Consider the following 10,424-nt stretch of genomic DNA (forward strand, 5'->3'; position numbering starts at 1 on the left):
TGAATGTTGTAACAAACAAAAAGTAAAATATCCAATATAATTCAGTATTTAAACCACGCCAGTAGTGAATAGTAAAAATGAAGAATATAATTTCAGTGATAGATCCCAATGAAAAGTTCGGTGCTTTGTGTTTGTTAATTTCGCACAAAGCTACTCGAGGGCTATCTGTGCTAGCCGTCCCTAATTCAGCAGTGTAAGAGTAGAGGGAAGACAGCTAGTCATCACCACCCAACGCCAACTCTTGGGCTACTCTTTTACCAACGAATAGTGTGGGATTGACCGTCACATTATAACGCCCCCACGGCTGGGAGTGCGAGCATGTTTAGCGCGACGCGGGCGCGAACCCGCGACCCTCGGATTACGACTCGCACGCCTTACGCGCTTGGCCATGCCAAGCCGTCGGTGCTTTTCACAAGTGTTTAAAGAATTTGGAGAAAAAGGGACCTAAGAGAATGGACTCTTAAGAGAACAATTTTTCACTCACATGTTGTTATAAAATTTGAAACTGTTCATTAAGGTCCTTTTATACCTTGTTCAAACAGTGTTATGAGTGTCAACGTTTTAGATACATTTCATCCATACGTAGAAGTAGTCCAAGGTATTCTATGTGTAGTAGAAAAGAATATTCGAGGTCAATTGTACCTCTAAAAATCTTGGAAGAATAAGCCTTCCTAAGAAGACTTCAAGAGCTAAAATAAAGGGTTCTTTGAATGAATCCACTTAGCTGGTAAACTTATAAGTCGCTAGAATTGTAATTCAAAATCTACAAAAGTCCTTTCTAGTGTCAAGTCAGGAACTACGTGATTACACATCAGTTATCAAACTCTTGTAATTTTGTTGCTTTCGTTGTTGAAACAGGTAATGGTTGCTCACAAGACATCGGACACTTAGAATAACATAAAATTATCTAAAGAACTCCCAGAAAACGTTACATTATATTAGTTTTAACATATGTCTAGAGATGATCACGGTTTATTAATGAGTCATGATGGAAACAATGAACATTGTTACATGACGTAGAGGTAAATATTTCATGAATATAATGTCTTTTCGTGTACTTTGCATGTATGGATCTTGACTTTTTATAGGCTAATTATCTCTCGTCAGTATAAGTTAAAAGTTATATTCGAAGAAGCTGAGGAACTTTCTCTTCCATTGTAAATAAAGACACCACATTTTCTCAAGCAATGTAAAGCATTTGCATATTATCCTTTTTCTTAAGTCAATGTCATAAAAACATTGACTGAGCATAGATATACTTCACTCACTCCATATAAAATTACTGAGGAATCAGCAATGTCGATATAAGTTGTTCTTTTATCCTAAAAGAAATAAAAACTACTTATTCTCAGCAAGATACTGTGCCAGGTGGGGATTTTATAAAGTGTTCTTTACGAGGGCATTTTGACATATCACTTAGTTTATTTTCTCTTTTGGCAGTTTAATTATACTTCGATCTCAAGTAAGAGCCATTCTGTATAGAAAGAAAATGGAAGTTACATCTATAGCAAATAACTCTACTCAAATATCTCGTCACCTTATTTATCTTCTATTATATGCCACTACAACCTTGTGGCGTATGATAAACTCTAGCCTTTAATGGATTCCAGAATATGCTAATTAACACTAAATTGGTAAAAATTATTTATGCAAAGATATATGTTATCAATTGCATTGTTACACTTCAAGAATAAATTACATTAGCCCTGCAGCCTTGCAGTAGTTGTTTATCTCGATATTGAATCTGCTTTCGACTCAGTTTGAATTGATTGTCTCATCAGATAACTCTTTCACATAGTGAATGGAAATCACAGTTCACAATGACTCAACAGCTATTTTATTCAAAGAATGTGAATGTCAAACTATGTGATGTTTGATTCACAGTTGAATGGTTTACCACAATGTTATAAGCTGAACCCAACCCCTTTAACGTTAGCTATGTTGTCAGATCTTGATAACTCTCTATAGAACAAATTAGCTGCAAGAATGTATTCTGATTATGCTACAGTCTTGAGACAGAGCAGGAATGATGAGGATGTCTGCTCCTCAATTGAAAAAACAATGGATAAATATGATTTGTAACGGAGTTCACTTTTTGTTTTTTTTTTTAAATCTCATTTACATTTACAGCATCAATTTTCCGAACGTTCTAAAGATATGTATTTAAGCCTAACTCGTGTTATTGAACGTAATTACTTGAGACTCGCCCTTAAATAACATCTCAGTTACAAAACCAATTGTTGGAAATTCTAAATGTTTAGCATTTAATTTAAAGTAATAGCCTTGTGCCTTGATGTTTGACAAAGTACAGAGAATTCTCTCGAAAGTAATCTATTACCTAACAGGTAAATCAAACATTTTCTCTTTCTCTTTCAGAAGATGTCTGTGTGAAGGCTAAAGCATGTAAGCAATGAAAGAACTGGGATAACCATGTTCATTCACTAGATATGTATGGTTGTGATATATATATATCACAATACTATGATATATGGTTAGTGGGTTGTTTAACGATTTACTAGGCTCAAGATTGGTACGGTGTGGCAGCCAGGATAGGATGGTTTGTTCGAAGCATCCCTATTGCATATTTCTTCCTCTCTTGACAAAGTTTGAAGTTAGAACTTTGTTCATAAAAACTGCCTCACGAATGGTAAGTATACATTAATTAAATAGCTAACGCATAGTACAAGCTTTTGCCATACAATTCTTTCTAGCACCGATATCTTATTTCACTTCTGATCCTTCCAGTTTCGTAAAGTTTTAGGTATACAGTGGTGTATATCGCATTCTGATAGCATCGTACCATTTAGTTACTTAATTCTTGGGCCTTTTCTAAGTATTATTCATCAGCATGACTAGATGTAAATTAATATTCATGTGAAATACCTCGCATTATCTTACCTCCACCTCCTCTCTTAGTTCTTCACTTTGCTTTCTAATGATGTATACCATTTCCTCCAAACATATATTTGATCTAGGTTTGTATCTTGTCTTTTATACTCTATATGTAATGTTCAGTAGTACAGGCTATTTGTTGCCAGCTCAGTTTGATTTTATTTTTTCACTATGGATAACACACAATTTTCTATCCGGTTCTATACGACTTAGTAATATATATATATGCATTTTTTTTCGGTATGCTTTTTACTTACATTACACCACAATTGACAGAGCTGATATATTGTTCTTTCAGCATGTGCACTATTAATTTTATCGGGGCTCGTTTTCATACTGTTCTTAGGTTTCTTGAAATTTTCTCACACTTTAATTCATTAATCTGGAGTTATTCTTTATGCGTCCTTTTGGAAGTTCAAGTTTCTTCTTATTTCACAAACTCTATTAATTTCTCAGGCTTAAATGGTAAGATTTGATGAACAAGCAAAATGCTTAGATATCCAAGAGGAAAATAAAAAATAACATATTGATGCACAACTTTTTATTATCAAAAATTATTAAAGAACCAGATAACCAATTAAAGGGATGTTTCAAAACAATTGCTAAATGAGCATAATGAAATTTGCTGCTTCAGTGTGATTTATGGATACAAATGGCATACACAATATGAAAATATATTAGATAAAGTGGAGTTCAAGAGTTAGATAACATGAATATTTTTAAATGTAAAAGAAACTAGAATATGGTATTGGTAAAAGAATGAAACAGTACTATATTACACGTACTATAATTTAAGATTTTGTTTATATTTTTAGGTTTACCAAGCACACCAGATAATGGTGATGCTTCGAAAACTTGATTTAGCGCTTGTCACAATTAAGGAAGAAGTAAGTGGGTGAAGAAAGTGATATACATACAGTAAGTTCTCAGGAAAGGAAGAAATATTTTTTTGGTAAATTATATTTATTTAAAACCTAGGAGCGAGATATCACCATGTAATCAAGTAGGTCCATATATCAGCTTGCGCCAAATCTGTGTAAATATTAGGCTGTTGCGTATCAAATGTCGGATTTTCAATTTTGAAACTTGATTTTTAGCGGCTGAAAAACAAAAATTATTGTAAATTTGTCAGAATAATATAGTATATATTCTGGTTCATTTCAAGCTTATTTTATTTTATTTTTTCAGAAACTAAATCATATTTATACTGATTTTTGTCACCATGAATAAAATTAATATTCGTGTCATCTTCTTGTACGAGTCAAACTTGGTCACAATACGGGGACAGTAGCTCTTAATATCAATCATGCATTTCGTGATGGTACAGCTAATGAGCGCACAACACAGCGTTTGCTTAGGAGATATCTCTCTGGTGACGCAAGCCTTGAAAATGAGTCTCGGAGCCGCTCGCAGATAGCCATTAATGAGGAAAAATTGAATTTTTAGTTGAATCAGATACTTGCCAAATCGTAAAATAATTTGTTTACAAACTTAATATTCATTATTTAATAGTTTCTCGATGTCATGAAGCAAGGTGAAAAAGCTCGATAAATGGTATTTCTCGAATTGACTGAAAACCGTCAAACAAAACGAGTTGAAATTTGTTTCTCACTCCTCACTCGCAACTAAAACGACCCGTTTCTCCATAGAATTGTCACCTGTAATGAAAAATTAATTCTTTATAACAATAAACGATGATACAGACAGTGGCTTCACTATAAAGAAGCACCAAAACCAGTTCTTTACCCAAAGAAAATAATGGGCAGTATTTGAAGGTCGTCAGCAGCTGTTATCCATGATTATTTCTTAAACCCAGGAGAAACAATAATAACTGAGAAATACTGTTGTGAGCTTGAAATTATGCATCAAAAGTTGTCACGAAAACATCCAGCAACAGTCAATCACAGTGGACCCATACTGGTTCAAGACAATGCTCGACCTCATGTCTCACGCGTTACTGTCCAAAAAAACTAAACGAGCTTCAATATGATATTTTACCTCTTCAATCATATTCAAAACATATCTCCCCTACATATTATCACGTTTTAAACATTTTGACATTGATTTCTTTCTTAAAGAAAGAAATGTTTGCAAACCAAATGTCAATTGAAAGTGCCTTTGAAGACGTTATTACATCAAAGGGAGTCCAAGTCTTTATAGATGGCAGTTACAATTTGTTGGAAGAAGTGTATTGAGTCTAAAGGAGCTTATTTTGATTAACTAAATTGAACAACAAAGATACGAATTTGTTTTTACATTTTCCTTTAGAAATCAGACATTTCGTATGCAACAGCCTGATATAATAGTACTATCGGTTGTTTCTTGGATGTCTATGTAAATGCTTCGCAATTTGTGGATTAATCTCATTAAACCTGGTATGAAGGTTTATTAGATCCATGTGGAAATACAAACAAATTTTCAGTTTCGAATTTTGCGTTTTTACCACTACTTCACCCCTTGTTAGATCTTCACCAAATTTGGCATGAAAATTTGATGAGTACATATGGAGATACATGCGAATTTACGCTTTCATACTTGTTTTTTGTTTTTTTACGGGTATCTTTCGAACTTCCACTTCACTTCTCTTGATCCTAATGCTACTATGCAGCTCTTTACATCAAGAAGATTTTTTCCAGGTTATATATATAGATAAAACCACTTAATAACTTTATCGAACATCAGCTGCATTAAAAAATAATTTTAATATAGATATTCGACAGCCTCGTATCATATAACACTGCAAATAAGCAGCTTTAAAAGCAAATCTCCTGGCTTTATTCATTAGAAAAACTAGTGTATTCACAGAGAGGTACGTAGGTTGAAGTGATTGTAGTTTTTGTGAATATATATTTCACTCTGCTATGCTATTCCACATAACAAATATATTTTGGACCATTCCAGTATACAATAGTATATAAATACACATTTTGCAGCGGCTAAGACATAACCATCTACAAAAAATAGAAATAAAAGTGGTAAGAAACCAAGATGCAAGTTATAAAATATGAAAGTATACTGTGTATGGACATTATTATATTTTGCAGGTGACAATCCCATGGTACAACGCTCACAGTGTAAACAGTGGTACATTCAACATGTAAAAATATGAAAGAATACGTATTTTACTATAACTCTGAATTTACTATTCTTTAAGAATTGTGGCAAACTTTTACTAAGCATTACAAGTATGTTGTATACAAAAAAACTAACGTTCTTAATAAATAATTTCTACTAAACGTATTGATGTTTCATCCTGCTTTCCTGCTCTCCGGTTTTACTACTGATGTGGAGCGATCCAGACTCTTCACGTGTGACAGCTTTTATCTTCCATCTGGTCTGTTTTTCCTTCTTGATGGACAATAACAGAAGACAATCACATACTCTGTCATTGATCTCTGCACCATTGTATCTTGCCTTCAAGTTCTTGTATTTTTCACTATTTCATAGTTTGTTGCAGGCTATGGCTTTATCCACTACCTTTTTCTACTTTTTTCTCCACTTCTACTATTTTCCTCTCCTATCATATCACATAGATTTTGTCCTCTTTTTCCTCTATTACTTTTTGTCCTCTGCTCCTTCATTCTCCACATTCCTTTACTCAGCCTCCTTTTGAATCATGGTCTATTTGTTTTTATTCCACCTATTTTGCTCCTTTTGGCCAGTGGATATTGTAGGAGGGACGTGTTCATTCCTAATGTATCTTGTATTTATTACCATCATGTTCTTCTTCTAAAGACCTCCATGAATTGTGAGGGAATCATTACTTTCACTTTCCATTTATCACTTGTATTTCATTGTATTCCTCTCCCTGTGTTATATTCTCTTGTGTTAATTTGCATACACGTCTTTCTTTCTCAGTTCCTGTTCTCACCTCTTATTTTAGTTGGAATTTTTCCTCGACTTATGACCTTTACTCTTACCAGTTGTATTCACCAACTCATTAAGCTGGATTATTCTTCTCTTGTGTTTGGTTTTCTATTGTCTTTTCATTATAATTTTAAACTATCTTCATCGCCTAACCATATCCATGGCTACTTCCTTCTGTCATCTCTTGATGAAGATCTTCCAAGCTGACAGGTAGATTACAATGTACATGTTTATTGTATATTATTTACATTTGGCCATCTCTTCCTCCTCCTATGAATATACCAATTGTTACATTTTACCATACTACACACATTGATTCAAGTGTGTGAAGACACAATTTCTTTTCATTATTTCCTTATGTTACAGTGGGTGTTTGCTTCATACAGAATCTGACTCTGTGGTGAGTGCTGCCTGTCCAGGTTGGTTCTCAGGTGGCATAGGTTTGAATGAAAGATGGACCAGCCACCCAAATCTGCACTTTATAACCTTCAGAATCTGTTATGCTTACTGTTAAGACGGGGTATTCCACAAACCCACTAGCAGACCCATCATTGCAGTGTACTGCAAATAAATATGCCTCTCCTTGACCATAACAAATCGTAGTAAAGTAGGGGATGGACTTCTATCTCTTCCTCAATTCGTGCTTACATACATGAAGTCTGGCCTGGTTTTTGAAATAGTGATTCATGATCACCCCTTGTACTTTCTCCAGTGTTGCATTATTTTGAACTGCCTACCACATTACCTCCATCTTTTCTAGTGGAATAAGGGAGTTCTTACCACTTACCAACTCCTAACCATTGGAAGTTGGGGTGGACCATACAGGCTTCCTCCTAAGTGTACTCAATCCAACTCAGTATCAGTTAAGAGAACGATTATGTTATTCTACTGGTGAAGAGGGTGTTTACTCCCCTTTACCACAGATCTGACTTACAATTCCAGATGCCAATTGGTTTTGCACTAAATGAGTCTACAACATGCAATTCAACCCTCTGTTTGGGAACTCTTCTTCCTACTGTTGCCTCTCCAATATACAACCGTGTGCATGCAATGTCTTTTCTTTAGTCTTTCTATTGTGTAAACATCAATAAGCTGATCCGCTTTATTTTTTACCACAAAGCTATTAGGCTTTTGGTTTAATAAAATGTAGTAAGGCTATTACAACCAACATAGTTTAACTCTCAGTTATAAATATCTATACACACTACATAGCCAGAAGTATGTGAACACCCCTTCTAATTTGTGGGTTCGGCTATTTCAACCACACTCATTGCTAACAGGTGCATAAAATCAACCATACACCCATGCGATCTCCATAGACATACGTTGGCAGTTGAATGGGTCATACTGAAAAACTCAGTGACTTTCAATGTGGCACTGTCATAGGATGCCACCTTTCCAACAAGTCAGTTCGTTAAATTTTTTGCCCTGCTAGAGCTGCCCCGGTCAACTGTAAGTGCTATTATTGTAAAGTTGAAATGCTTAGGAGCAACAACAGCTCAGCTACGAAGTGGTAGGTCACACAAGCTCACAGAACGAGACCGCCGGATGCTGAAGCACTTGGCGCGTAAAAATCGTCTGTCCACAGTTGCAACACTCACTGTCGAGTTCCAAACTGCTTCTGGAAGCAATGTCAGCACAAGAAATGTTCATCGGGAGCTTCATAAAACGGGTTTCCATGGCCGAGCAGCCGCACACAAGCCTAAGATCACCATGGGCAATGCCAAGCGCCGGTTGAAGTGGTGTAAAGCACACCGCCGTTGGACTCTGGAGCAATAGAAACTCGTTCTCTGGAGTGATGAATCACGCATCACTATCTGGCATTCTGACAGACGAATCCTGGTTTGGCAGATTCCAGGAGAACACAACTTGCTTGAATGCATAGTGACAATTGTAAAGTTTTATGGAGGAAGAATAATGGTCTGGGGTTGTTTTTTATGGTTTGGGGATGGCTTTTTAGTTCAAATGAAGGATCGTCTTAATGTTACAGCATTAAATGACATTCTAGAGAATTGTGTGATTCCAACCTTGTGGCAACAATTTGGAGAGGGCCCATTTTTTGTTTCAGCATGATAACTCCCCTATGCACAAAGCGAGGTACGTGAAGATCTCTTTTAACGAGGTTTATCGAGGTTGATGTGGAAGAACTTGATTGGCCTACATACAGCTCTGACCTCAACTCCATCGAACACCTTTGGAATGAACTGGAACACCGGCTACGAGGTAGGTCTTTTCGCCCGACACCAGTGCCCGACCTTACTAATGCTCTTGTGGCTGAATAGGAGCGAATCCCCACAGTTATGTTTCAAAATTTAGTGAAAAGCCTTCCCAGAAGAGTGGAGGCCGTTATAACAGCAAAGTGTGAACCAACTGGCCTGAGATCACTATACGCAATGCAAATCGTCAGTTGGAATGGTGCAAAGCACATTGCCGTTGTGAAAATTATACAAGTTTTGTAATCATGAGAATATATAATAGAACCAATGCAAACAACCTTATATCATAAAATTATATATGCACAACATGTGAAAGAGCTTAAATACAGATGTTATTTTTTTGACTTAACACAATCAACAATCATACGACTGAGGTGTTCTTCGAATGCTTGGATAGGTTTCAAAGGAGAAACAGGAATTTTCTGTTTAAGTTTTCCAACCCTTTAACAGGCATGGTACGCTTTACAAAACTGAGAGACATCTTGTCTAATTTTTGGCCAAAAAAAAGTCTCATGATTTTGTCACATGTCATACGATTTTGGAACAATAATTTGATAAACTACAGCCCAGTTCTCTACAGTTGGTACATCTGGAGGTCTCCTTTTACTCATGAGCACACCATTTTCTAAAATGTAATCAGTTTTCCAGTTCATTTTTTGGAAGTGCCTAATTAAATAGTGAATAAGTTGGTTTTTTTTTTTTGCTCGTAGCCAATACACTTCCAGCAAGCAGATTTTACCAGGTTAACCAGTTATCTCACGTCCATCATTGTCACTCACCGAAGAATTGTCATTAAATCAGTTATTCATAAGATCTCCGTTAGATTAAAAGATGTTTGAGACAAATTTATAATATCGTTTTCTGAACACGTTTCTATAATTTATTTTTGGCTTGCTTTCTTAACCTGAGCTAGAGTCACAGCACACTAGGGAAACAAGTCTGGATTCCCTTTAACAACATCATCCTTAGATGAAACAGTTTTGAGTTTAGCAACAACTTTTACCTCAACCAATTCTTTTCCCAACAATAATAATACATCCTTCATGGAAAGAGTAGGTCTTATTCCAACCACAAATGGTCCCACAACTAGGTCTGATGTTAAATAAATGTTATGAAGAGGAACATTAACAAAGCTACCCCCAATACCATAAGCAGTAACAGACTCACCAGTGGGAAAACTCGAACCTAATGACACTATACATTCTTACAGCAATTACTGATTCGCCGCAGAATCACGTAGAATATGTATAGGTACGGGACTAGCGATGCCATTTCTTAAAGTAACAGAGCCAACAGACACAAAATATCTAAATTCCTCCCTAACTATATCAGCCTTTTTATCAGTGAACAAGTCAACAAAATCATGATCTGGTGATACAACGTCCATATGTAGACACAAATACATTGGGTGTTCCCTCTTTTTCTTTGTTTCTTTTTCAAAAGGCAAAA

This window comes from Tachypleus tridentatus, chromosome 8 (assembly GCF_004210375.1).
Source record: "Tachypleus tridentatus isolate NWPU-2018 chromosome 8, ASM421037v1, whole genome shotgun sequence".
Classification (NCBI taxonomy): Eukaryota; Metazoa; Arthropoda; class Merostomata; order Xiphosura; family Limulidae; genus Tachypleus; species Tachypleus tridentatus.